Source organism: Heterodontus francisci, chromosome 3, assembly GCF_036365525.1.
Source record: "Heterodontus francisci isolate sHetFra1 chromosome 3, sHetFra1.hap1, whole genome shotgun sequence".
Classification (NCBI taxonomy): domain Eukaryota; kingdom Metazoa; phylum Chordata; class Chondrichthyes; order Heterodontiformes; family Heterodontidae; genus Heterodontus; species Heterodontus francisci.
This window is the reverse complement of record NC_090373.1, coordinates 109234842-109247826: the sequence shown is the minus strand read 5'-3', so window position 1 is coordinate 109247826 and position 12985 is coordinate 109234842. Positions and strand designations below refer to the sequence as shown.

At 43.3% G+C, this 12985-nt stretch overlaps 1 protein-coding gene across 2 annotated transcripts in view; it reads left to right on the top strand.

Moving 5' to 3' along the window:
• The window catches only part of LOC137359547 (synaptotagmin-like protein 2), a 294080-nt gene that overhangs the window by 10043 nt on the left and 271052 nt on the right, over positions 1-12985 (top strand). Inside the window, exon 1 of one of the 2 annotated variants that reach the window (XM_068025423.1) lies at positions 9167-9276. The exons of the other annotated variant lie outside the window; for it this stretch is intronic. The gene's annotated coding sequence lies outside the window, so the exon portion shown is untranslated. Of the gene's footprint in view, positions 1-9166; positions 9277-12985 lie in introns of those variants that run through there. 2 annotated transcript variants of the gene reach the window in all.

Sequence of the window (12985 nt, the reverse complement as noted above, 5' to 3'; positions counted from 1 at the left end):
CGGGGATTTTCTCGCTCTTTGCCCTCACGTTCAGCCTGAGTGTAGGTTTGGGCTTTCCCCCACTTTTTTTTTTACTTTGAGCACAATGCCTTTAGAAAAATACCCCAAGCTTTTCAAAGGCTTTTAATGCGATCTCCGACTGTTGGTATTGTGTTTCACCTAATCGATGGATTCTACTTGCAAGCCACCACATTTCTATTCGGTGGTGCAGCTTGTATTTCTGTGCTCTGACTCACCACAGCTGCAGATCTTTCCATTGCCTTTTCTGTGGGTTATTAGTTTTCTTACTGTACAGGGCCAGGATTTATCTTTTGAAATTCTCTTGTCTCTTCCAAAGGTAAGGAGATCTTTAAAATACTCCTGCTCACTTTCACTGCTGTTTACTGTTGTTTTACCATTGCCATCATGTTGCATTGTTGGGTGTGTATTAGTCGAATTGTAAGGCGCTCTGGAGAAAGTCTTAGACTCCGGTAAAGGTTAACTAACAACTCTATTATTTACAGTTACTATATACACTCTCCGCAAGACACCTAAGCTAACATCCTTTGTGCTGCTATAAGTTCTTCTTCTCAAACCTATCTCATGTGATTGTTACATCATTGCTCATACAATGGGAGGGGGCCCTCTCACTGTCTTTGGTATTAACCCTTTACATCCTTGTACTCCCTTGTTGCATGTTTCACGTCTGAAAAACAGATGGGGCATGAGCTGATTTCTAGGCCAGTGGCTGGGTAATAGATGCACCAAATACAGCACAGTACCTTTAAAGCAAAGGCCTAGCTGATGAGACTGCTCTTGCTATGATAACTTCTATGGGTGTTCTTTCTGTGCAGCATTGTCTAATTGTTCCAATCATCATGTGGGACTCTCCACTCAGTTGCATGTAAGTTGGGGTTTTAATGAGCTTGGTGCACAGCTCAAAATGCCTGACTTATATTTGAGCCATATTATTGTGTGATGTGCGTATTGGATACTCTAAACCTCAGCATCCCGAAGCATATTATAGGCCCCTATATGTGAAATGGTTTGTGACACTTGTGAGAACTGTAATAAGGTACTATGTCAGCTCTGTGTTCAGAATGTACTCATTATTATTATTATTCATAGAATAGAACCAAAGAATAATTATCGCACCGAAGGAGACCATTCGTTTTAATGAGCCCGTGCTGCTCTCTGCAAGAGCAATTCAGCTAGTCCCACTCCTTCGAACTTTCCCCATAGACGTGCTATTTTTTCCCCTTCAAGCACTTAGCTAATTCACTTTTGAAAGCGTTGATTGAAACCACCTCCACCTCCACCACCCTTTCAGTCAGTGCATTCCAAGTCATAACCACTCGCTGCGTAAAAGAAGTTTTTCCTTATGTCACCATGGTTCTTTTGCTAACCACCTTAACTCTGTGTCCTTTGGAGCTCACTACCACAAGGAGTTGTTAAGGTGAATAATGTAGATGGACTTAAGAGGAAGCTAAATAAGTGCATGAGGGAGAAAAGAATTGAAGGGTATGGTGGTAAGGTTAGATGAAGAGAAGTAGGAGAAAGCTCATGTGGAACATTAACACTGGCATAGATAAGTTGAGCCAAATAATTAGTTTTTATGCTGTGCATTCTGTGTAATATGTAATACATCCTTTTGTGACAGCAGAACTGCATTTTCCTCACTACTGAGTATGGGGCAACTTATTATTCTTTCCGACTAAGTGAAGTCATCAAATTATCAAGAAGAGTAATGTTGGCTTAATCACCCTGATCACATACTCAACCACAACCTGCATCATTAATTTATAGATATCAAGTTGCAAATGAGGCAAGCCACTATTTCCTTTAACTGAAAGGAAGTATACATTCTTAGGGAAAAGAAAAGAACTGTGAAATATGACAACACTTTACAATTTTTCTCACTGATTAACTAAGGGTCAGACAATGAGTCACTTGGAATCAAAAGTACTGATGATGCTGTGAACAAAATCAGTGCGCAAAACAATTGGATCTGTATAATGGATAAAATATATGGGTGCTTTTAAGGCAGTTTTGGAAGTTTGCTGAGTTGGTAGAAATAGAATCATAAAAGGTAGGCTGAACATTATTACCGATTCTGAATACAAGATGGTTGTGACTTTACAGCTCTATTTAGATGTTTTGCTCTTCTCTCTCTGTCTTCATAAGTTTTCTACCAGCCAATCAGCTCCGATGTCCAGCTGTACTCAGCAGTTTCAAATGCTGGCCTGAGATTTATTCCTTTTTTTAAAAGCAGAAATACACCATTCCTTCTCTGGCTAAAACAGTTTGGCTTATTTGAATCATTCGTATAATGCCCTGAAAACTAAGTTTCAATCACACAAAAGAGGATGGATTAATGAGTTACTGTATTATACCACTTATAGAGTCATAGAATCATTTACAGTGTAGAAGGAGGCCAGTCAGCCCATCGAGTCCATGCCAATCTCTAAGGAGCTATCCAGTCAGTCCCCACTTCCCCGCTTCATCCCCATAGTCCTGAAAGTCTATTTCTCTCAAGTGGCCATCCAACTTCCTCTTGAAGTCATTGATTGTCTCCGCTTCCACCACCTTTGTGGGCAGTGAGTTCCAGGTCATTACCACCCGCTGCATAAAAAAGTTCTTCCTCATATTACCCCTTCATCTTTTCCCCAAAACTTTCAATCTGTGTCCACTAGTCTTTGTACCATTAGTTAATGGGAACAGTTTTTCCATATCTAACTTATCTAAGCCTGTCATAATCTTGTATACTTCTATTAAATGTCCCCTCAATCTCCTCTGTTCTAAGGAGAACAAACCCAGCTTTTCCTACCTAACCTTGTAGCTAAAACCCTTCATCCCTGGAACCATTCTGGTAAATCTCCTCTGTGCCCTCTGAACCCAGTTGGGACCTAACTAGAGCCTTATAAAGGTTCAGCATAACTACCCTGCTTTTGTACTCAATGCCTCTATTTATGAAACCCAAGATCCCATATGCTTTGCTAACCACTCTCTCAATATGTCCTGCCATCTTCGAAGATCTATGCGTATGCGCCCGCAGGTCCCTTTGTTCTGGCACATTCTTTAGAACTGCACCATTGCCTCTCCCTATTCCTTCTGTCAAAATGCATCACCTCACAATTTTCAATACTAAATTCCATCTGCAGAATATGTAGGATCGGACTCTACTATGGAATACCTGCCTTGTACTCATGGTTGCCAGGTTTAGTTTTTTTGAGGAGGCTGGTTCCACCAGTCATATATATGCCCTGGATCTTTTATATAATATTCCAAGATGACAGTTGCACTTTACAGTTTGAGCAAATAATATGGTTGATGGTGGCTGAGTTGGTGTAATACCAGCAATAATAACCACTGGCAATAAGCTCAATATGGTGAGAGCATGAGATACTACTGCTTGTTGCCATAAAATGTAGTGTCGTTCTTAGGGTTGCAAGTAAAGTTCCCCACACAGGGAATTTTATTAGATTTTTTTGGTTGAACTTGTATGCTCATCAAGGTGAGGAACGTTAGCGCTAATTATGGCTCAGTCGGTAGCATGCTTATCTCTGAGTCAGTAGTTTGTGGGTTCAAGACCCACTCCAGATACTTGAGCACGTAATCTCAGTTGACACTCCTATGCAGTACTGAGGGAGTGCTGCACTCTTGCAGGTGCCGTACTTTTGTATGTGATGTTCAGCCAAGGCCTGTCTACTCTCTCAGGTTGACATAAAAGATGCCACGGCATTTCTTTTTGGAAGAAGAGGCAAGTTCTCTGCACTGTCCTTGCCAATACTTATCTCTCAAACAGCATCAATGTAACATTTGGTCTTGTATCACTTGCTGTTTGTAGGATCTTGCTATGTGGTAATTGGTTGCTGCATTTCCTACATTACAACAGTCACTACACTTCAAAAGTAGTACAGTGACTGTAAAGAGCTTTTAGAACATCCTCAGATTATGAAAGACGTTATATAAATGCAAGTCTTCCTTTCTTTATGCGACATGTGCTTTGATATTTTGGGCATCCAGTAAAACTACAGAAATTTATAGTACAGAAGGAGGCCCTTTAGTTCATTGTGTCTGTGCCAGCTCTTTACTCGTGCATTCCAAAACTATTCAGACTACTCCACACACTACTCATAGCTATGTATCTTTCTCTGCTTCAAATATTTGTTCAGTTTTCCCTTAAAAGGTGCAAACATGTCTGCCTCAACCACTTTCTGTGCTAAAGGCTTCCATGCAACGTTCCGTCTAAGCTGCGCAGTATATCCCGCACAGGGAACAAACAGGCCACGCACAAGCAACATTCCCTTTAAAATGTGTGCATGTGAAGCTGCACAGCAATCTTAAAGGGACCATGCAGTGCAATAAACAGGACATGCACAACAAAGAGAAATTAGAGGGAACATTGCTTCCATGGCCAAAAAAATAAATGTTTCTTAACATCTCTCCTCCATCTCTTAGTGATAATATTAAATTTATGAAACTTTGTCACTGATATCCTAACCAATGAAAATAGTCTTTCCCTATTTGCCCGATCAAATCTTCATAATTTTAAAACCTATATAAATGGTGTCTGTTCTTCAGGGCCTTGTTTACATATTAGAATTTTTGATATAGTGGCCCTGAAATTTCTGTAGAGCAGCTCGACCAGTGGAATAATGGCAGAGTGAACTTTAGGCCTGCCTAAACAGAGAGGCCCAGGCCACATTCCAACCCGCAAGGATGGGGTCACTTGCATACACAGGCCTGGTGCATCATGCTGGCTGGAATGACGGAATGGCTTGAATTTGCAGGGAATCAAATGTCTCCAAGATTAATTACCTATTTCAGCAACAGTTTGGGGCCTTCTTGGTGCCTTAGCAGGATTAATGCCAGCTGATGTTAGTTCCACTAAGGTCCTTGAAGAGTAAAGGACTGAATTCACCCTTGCTGTAAGGAGGTTGGGCAGTAGGTTCATTTACACACATTCGCAATGGAATTTTTCCTAAGCCTCTGAATGGGATGGCATCCCAATTGAACTGGCTTCAACCCCATTTTCCAGTCTCCTGACAGGAGATCGACTCCACTTACATCTTGGCCTCAATTTGAAATTTAAGGCCACTGTTACCTTTGTGTTCAGTATTCAGTATTCATCTAATCTGCAGAGGCTAAAAAGAAGAATCAAGGTACCAATCAAACTGGACCAATCTTGCGTACCTTCCAATGGCTGTTTACTGATCATGCTGGCAACAACCTGAGGGGTGGTTATCTGTCTGCCCACTTGACTGGGATTGGTGTATAGACATAAACAGGGAATAAATAAAGTGTAGACAGGTTTGCGGCTGCCTGCAATGAATTTGGCCTAACCATCAGCCTCATGAAAACGAACATCATGGGGCAGGACGTCAGAAATGCTCCATCCATCAATATTGGTGACCACGCTCTGGAAGTGGTTCAAGAGTTCACCTACCTAGGCTCAACTATCACCAGTAACCTGTCTCTTGATGCAGAAATCAACAAGCACATGGGAAAGGCTTCCACTGCTATGTCCAGACTGGCCAAGAGAGTGTGGGAAAATGGCGCACTGACACGGAACACCAAAGTCCGAGTGTATCAGGCTTGTGTCCTCAGTACCTTGCTCGATGGCAGCAAGGCCTGGACAACGTATGCCAGCCAAGAGCGACGTCTCAATTCATTCCATCTTCGCTGCCTCCGGAGAATACTTGGCATCAGGTGGCAGGACCGTATCTCCAACGCAGAAGTCCTCGAGGCGGCCAACATCCCCAGCTTATACACACTACTGAGTCAGTGGCGCTTGAGATGGCTTGGCCATGTGAGCCGCATGGAAGATGGCAGGATCCCCAAGGACACATTGTACAGCGAGCTCGCCACTGGTATCAGACCCACCGGCCGTCCATGTCTCCGCTTTAAAGACGTCTGCAAACGCGACATGAAATCCTGTGACATTGATCACAAGTCGTGGGAGTCAGTTGCCAGCATTCGCCAGAGCTGGCGGGCAGCCATAAAGACGGGGCTAAAGTGTGGCGAGTCGAAGAGACTTAGTAGTTGGCAGGAAAAAAGACACAGGCGCATGGGGAGAGCCAACTGTGTAACAGCCCCGACAAACAAATTTCTCTGCAGCACCTGTGGAAGAGCCTGTCACTCTAGAATTGGCCTTTATAGCCACTCAGGCGCTGCTTCACAAACCACTGACCACCTCCAGGCGCTTATCCGTTGTCTCTCGAGATAAGGAGGCCAAAGAAAGAAAGATGACTTTTTTTTGAAGAAAATAAATATCAAAAAAGCTGCTTGCAGAAGTAGAAAAAGCTAGGAAGAACTGTGAATAAAACAATGAGTCATTATGTTGTAAGATTCTTAACAGTGCTCCTGCCCACATTTTATTGCTGACAGCGGGTGTGTCTAAAGTTGATAACAAAACAAAGTACTTGAGTTGCATTCAACTTGCACATTCGAGTTGTTATGTGCATCTCTTCAATCACTCTTCCATCTGACAACTTGAGTTTCATACAGCAGCACTGTGACAAATAGTGATATTACTGCATACAGAGGTGTGGACTGTGCCATTTCAAGTAACCAGGAAGAAAGAGGTAAACAGGAATTCAAAGATTGTAGCAAAACCTCTCCTGACCAATTCTATTGCTTACTTGCTGTGTGGCTGACATTGAAGTATCATCAGGAAGTCACTGGAAGAATTACTGTAACCTCAGCTTTTTTTTGTTTTTACCTCCTCAGGTATTGTGACAAAACTATAGAGAAACAGAGAGACACTATGTTGCTTTTTGAACATGTAAATCTAAAATCCAATGGATCAAACTTCTTATAAAGAATATAGGGGGCAGATTTCTGTAATGGCTTCTTTAGGTTGTCTGCTCTAACTTATGGGGTTTCTGCACTCTCCTGCTGTAAGAACCCTCATAGAAATAGCCCTCCATAAATTCAGTGCTTAGATAAAATTATAAATTTGTATTATTGAAGATAACTAAATGGTGAGTTTTAAAATAAAGGGGTGTTTTCTCTGGGGTTTCTGCAGCTCTTTCATCCCCAGAGAATGCTAGGGATCTGGAACTCATTGCCTGAAAGGATGGTAGAGGCAGAAACCCTCATAACATTTAAAAAGTACTTGGATATGGACTCGGAAGTGCCATAATCTACAAGGCTATGGATCAAGAGCTGGAAATTGGGATTAGGCTGGATGGCTACTTGCGGCCGGCGTAGACATGATGGCCCGAATGCCCTCATTCTGTGCTGTAAATTTCTATGTTTCTAAGTTCTATAAAAATTTACCCTCCAAGATTCATAATCAGTGAAATACCAAGGAGGTGAATTGCCACAGGGGTCCTCGCAATCATCCACCATAACTGCAGCTGACGAGCTGTGAAAACCCTCCACACACAGCGTCAACACATTTCTCTGGGATTTCTGCAGCCCCTCTGCTGATGTTACGGCTGACAAGCAGGAGATTCCCCACAGAAATTGGCCTTCCAGTGACTTTCAGTAAAAAGGACCCTGCAGCATATTCAGTTTCTGCTGTGTGGGTGGGGTTAAAATCCTCCCATCAGTTGATTAGCTTTAAGTTGCAGTCTCTATGTAGTTTAGTACTTGGGTCAAGTATATCTCCTTCCTTTACGGTACCCTCTCGCTATTCACTGTTCTGTAAATGACTCTCATATGTCTCTGTGTGCAATGAATTAATTATTAGTAAGAATAATTTTAGTGTTGGGCTGCTCTGCTAGCTTTAAATGAGTTGTATTTTGCAATTTTACTACAAGTGGGCGGCACAGTGGCGCAGTGGTTAGCACCACAGCCTCACAGCTCCAGTGACCCGGGTTCAATTCTGGGTACTGCCTGTGTGGAGTTTGCAAGTTCTCCCTGTGTCTGCATGGGTTTCCTACGGGTGCTCTGGTTTCCTCCCACATGCCAAAGACTTGCAGGTTGATAGGTTAATTGGCCATTATAAATTGCTCCTAGTATAGGTAGGTGGTAGGGAAATATAGGGACAGGTGGGGATGTGGTAGGAATATGGGATTAGTGTAGGATTAGTATAAATGGGTGGTTGATGGTCGGCACAGACTCGGTGGGCTGAAGGGCCTGTTTCAGTGCTGTATCTCTCAACTAAACTAAAGTGGGATATCAGCAGATGTGCAAGTCACAGAGACCATCTTGATAAACAGCAGCATCCTGGTGATTATAAAACATGCTTTTGAAACTCAGGATTCTGTTATCTTCAGTAATATCAGTTTACAATAGGAGTTTAACTAAAATTTAATCCACTTATAATACATTAAAAATCTTGGCCTGGAGATTTTTTTGGGGGTGGGGGGGTTGTTTTTAGCTGGCTCACCATCATTTCTAGAAACCTCCAACTGTTCCTTACGAGGCAAATGACAGTAAGTGAATGGGGGCAAGCAGGGGAACTGTCTCAGCTTGAAGTTCCCACTGGACCTGGAAAATTTCTCTGAAGGTGGTCTGCAGAATGAACAGAAATGTCGGACCTGATATTCCTGGTGGCGGCGAGACTCCGTGGCGGCCCCCTGCCACTGAGCGATGGGACTGGGTTAACATATTTAAATTAATGAAATGAATACATTTAAATAAAATCAATAGTGATCTTACCTTTGAACCGCGATCTTCCGAGCAGCAGCGGGCGCTCACGCACCTTCACTCTCCTGTCCAGTGAAAACAGGCGCCACCATGGTAGGGAAGGGGGTAACTTATGACTTTTAGTGCAGTGGGGGGAGGTGGGGTGGGGGGGTGGAAATGGGCTCTAATACAAATTACTAGTGTAGGGAAGGGTGGGAATGGGAGACCTCTGCATTTTGGTTTCAGGGGGAAGGTCAAGTGTTAAAGGTAAGTGTTTTGGGTGTGGGGGGAGGGAAAATGTTGAATTTAATTGTTATTAGGGAGGGGGAAGGGGCGATAGATTTATTGGCAGTACATTGGGGTGGTTAGCCCTTTAAAAGTTTAAATGACCCAGCAGGGCTGCCTACCCTTTAAAAATGGCACCAGCGCCTACACACAGGCAGCTGACGCTATTGAACGGGTCCGAAGAAGGGTCACTGACCCGAAACATTAACTCTGCTTCTCTTTCCACAGATGCTGCCAGACCTGCTGAGTGATTCCAGCATTTCTTGTTTCTGTTTCAGATTTCCAGCATCCGCAGTATTTTGCTTTTATTCCCTTTTGATAGGACCATGGCTATGGGCAGCCAGAGGCCTGGGTGATCCACTGTCCTATCTGCACACAAGCTGGCAGGAACTTGAGTTACTGGCAGGCAAGGGCAGGCGTGAACTTGATGGGGTAAGAATAACTGCAGGAGTCTGGCAGAACCCCTTGGAATATCAAGGCCTTTCTATCAATTTTTGTTTCATAAATTCCTATGTCCTCCTATGCCCTCACTTGTAATGGGGTTTGCCTATGAAAATGTGTTATGCTGACTGCACAATCATAGGTGTTTGTAGAGTAGCTTTACGAGCTTTCAGTTTTACCTCAACTGCCACCATGTGTTTTTTCGTTGCTCAGAGAGGTAACCTTTAAACTTCGTTCTAGACTTTTTGATCTTAGATTTTTCATTTTGAAATAATATATTTTGAACAGTAAAGGTATTTTTATATGTGTTGTGATGAACTGCCCAAGGGTGGGTCCTCTGCTCATTTCACCATGCCTCAGTTGCTCATAAGCCTCACATTTTTAACTTCCATGAGAAATGAGTAATATGACCAGGGAAAAAGTACATGAGGTGATCTCCCGTTGCCTTCCTTGTGTGTGCTTTAAAGGAAATACAAGTCCTCTTCCTGAAGGATTCTCTGCCTGAAAGCAATTGTTGTCCCTCAAGGTTCTAGCTCTTCCGCCATCACCACTGAAAATTTGTTGGTTCTGCCATTGGCCATGGATTGTAACCCTTAGCATGAAACCTTTACCTGGGCCTGGGGTGACTCACAAAAGGGCGGGGACGACCACCCTCTGCGGTCTCAAATGACCCTGATATCCTGTATTTTTATATAAATTATAATACAGGCAAAACATGCATTTATATAGTACCTTTCACAACCACTGGACATCTCAAAGTGTTTTACATCAATGAAGTACTTTTGAAGTGTAGTCACTGTTGTTGTAATGTAGGGAAATGCGGTAACTAATTTGCACACAGCAAACTCCCGCTAACAGCAATGTGATGATGACCAGATCATTTGTTTTTGTGATCTTAAATGAGGGATAAATATTGGCCGGGACACCAGGAATAACTCCCCTGCTCTTCTTGAAATAGTGGGATCTTTTACATCCACCTGAGAGGGCAAATGGGGCCTTGGTTTAAAGTCTCATCCAAAAGGTGGACCTCCAACAGTGCAGCATTCCCTCAGTACTGCATTGGACTGTCAATCTTGATTTTTGTGCTCAAGCCCTGGAGTGGGACTTGGATCTGGAACATTGTGACTCAGAGGTGAGAAATATTGAAACATAGAAAATAGGAGTAGGCCAGTCGGCCCTTCGAGCATGCTCCACCATTCATTATGACCATGGCTGGTCATGCAACTCAGTAACCTGTTCCCGCTTTCGCCCCATACCCTTTGATCCCTTTAGACCCAAGAGCTATATCTAACTCGAGAGTTCTACCAGCTGAGCCACATCTGACACTAAGTTCACAAGTTAACATTGCCAGGTTTTGTTGCACAGGCTACCCTCTCCTGGAAATTTGGTGCAAAGGAGTTCACTGACAGAGTTCAGTTTACTTAAATGATCCACACCTGACACTTTTATGCTTTTGGTGAGCTACTGCTTTCTAATCAGAAGATCACGTATGTGAATGCTAATTATGGGAATAATTATAATTACCAAAAATGAATCAGGAGTGGCAAAGTTCCCATATAATTTCACTTTGCAACTTCCAGATTTATACTGACAACTGTATAAAATGATTTAGGAATGTGTGTTCTTAGACAAAACACTAACCATTTGCTGAATGACAAAATATTTATTGGGAATAATGTGATTTTCCAAAAAAAAGTCGGTGTCATGGCTTTATAACCCATTCATTTTATTTTCTGTTCACACAATGCAGTCGTTTATCATTGAGAACTCTGTTACTTGACATGTATTTTCTGTTTCAATTTCATTTTTTCAGCATTTTTCTTTACTTTAAAGTGTATTCCAGTGGGAGTATTTGCAAAATGGTTAGTGACTGTTCCTTTTAAATCCTCTCTGACTGTACCTAGACCCTCACCCAACATAGGCTATTCAGCCAGAAGAGTGAGCAGATGCACCACAGAGACACTGGGCTATAGATTGGTTAGATCCCGAAAATTGACTTGAAGATCGTGATTAAACCATACCCATTGAGTGGAATGCAGGCAGTACATGCCAACATCGGCAGCCTGCTAATTATTATGATTTCTGCGTGCAGCCAGCACTTCCTGCGCTGTTCATTAGCTGCACCCTTCAGCAGCGGGCCCAATATCATTAGTAACTTGCACTTCTGAAAGTTAGCTTGTACCTCTTAAAGGCGAGGTGCATTTTGACTGCAGCAGTTGTTGGGAGTTGTTTTGCAACTGAATCTGATCTGGGAAGGAGAGATCAATGGCTGACCATGGGAGAGAGCTTCTCTGCGGGCTTTCCATCACTGTGCTGGAGGAATTGCTGGAAGAGGTGGAAAGGAGGATTGATTTCCTGTAACGGCAGGAAGCCCACCAGTCACATGATGAGAAGTCAGTGGGAACAGATAGCTGCAGAGGTCAATGCAAGGATTATAGCTCCAAGGACCTGAATGCAGTGCTGGAAGAATATTAGTGATCTCATACTAGTGGTTAAGGTCAGTGAATGCATCGTCAAATGCTATATCATACCACTGCACCACTAGCCTCTGCCACTGCTCAATTCACCAAAACCCCATCATTGACCTGCCAGCAATCTCTATCAATCAGAATTCATGCCTAACATTCCCATACGTCACCTAAGCCTCACACACTTGGTACTGCTGCAAGCCTCACATCTCACAGCTTCCACACACAGTCAGCTGTTCAACCATGACAGATATGTCACCCAAACAGATTGCAAGACACTCACTGATATCCTTCCCTCCTTCTTGCAGGATAAGGTGGCATACAACTGGAGGCAGCAGGAGCTAACCCGAGTGAGAGAAGTGCATCTGCATGTTCTAAGAGACAGTGCTGGCTATTATAGGAAAGGCCTTTGCTGAGGCTGTTGTCACCTGTGGAGCTGAAAACATTGAAGTCAAGGGTATCCACATACCTTAATTGTCCTCCTCCTCTCAGGCCACTTCTCCCTTATTCCTAAATTTCTTCCGACAGAGAAGCTGCTGATGGTTTTAGCCTCTGCTTCTTAATTTTCCCCCTCCCCTCAGCACAACTCTACCCTTGTCCCTTTTTCCTGTCAGATGCCCAAGAACCACAAGCTGCCCGGACAGCGCAGGAAGAGCAAGAAGACAATGAAAGTGAAGACACACCATCACTCGCTTTCATGGCCACCAGCTCAAAACTGACACACTCATATCTTAGAGGATGGCATAGAGGCAGGATCTACATGTGATGAGACAGGCGGGCACAAGTAATCTGCAGCTATGGCAGGGGATAAGGATAGCACAGGTACTAGCTTGCTGAAGGGTGAGGTTGCATGCTGGTTCTGCTGCAGAGGACTCAGATGAGCACTTCAGTTGATCAGGCTACAGAAGAAATTTGATGGATGTACATACCCAAATACTTGGTGCACTGCCATGCCTGCCAGATGCCTGCTCTCAATGTCAAGGAGCATGGAGAAGTCTGGAACCAATTTGGCACAGGGCTTTGTGAAGAGCTTGGAGTCCATACGTTCCAACATTGAATGTGCTCCATCAGCACATCTGCGGAGTCAACCATGGTGTGATGTCTGATGGCCGATGTCTTAGTTTCCATTACAGTGCAGGTAGTATTCACCCAATGCCTGAGGCTGCAGTGGAAACTCAGACTACTGCTCAATTTGCTGCTGTGAAAGTCCAGACTACTGTAATCATCATTGG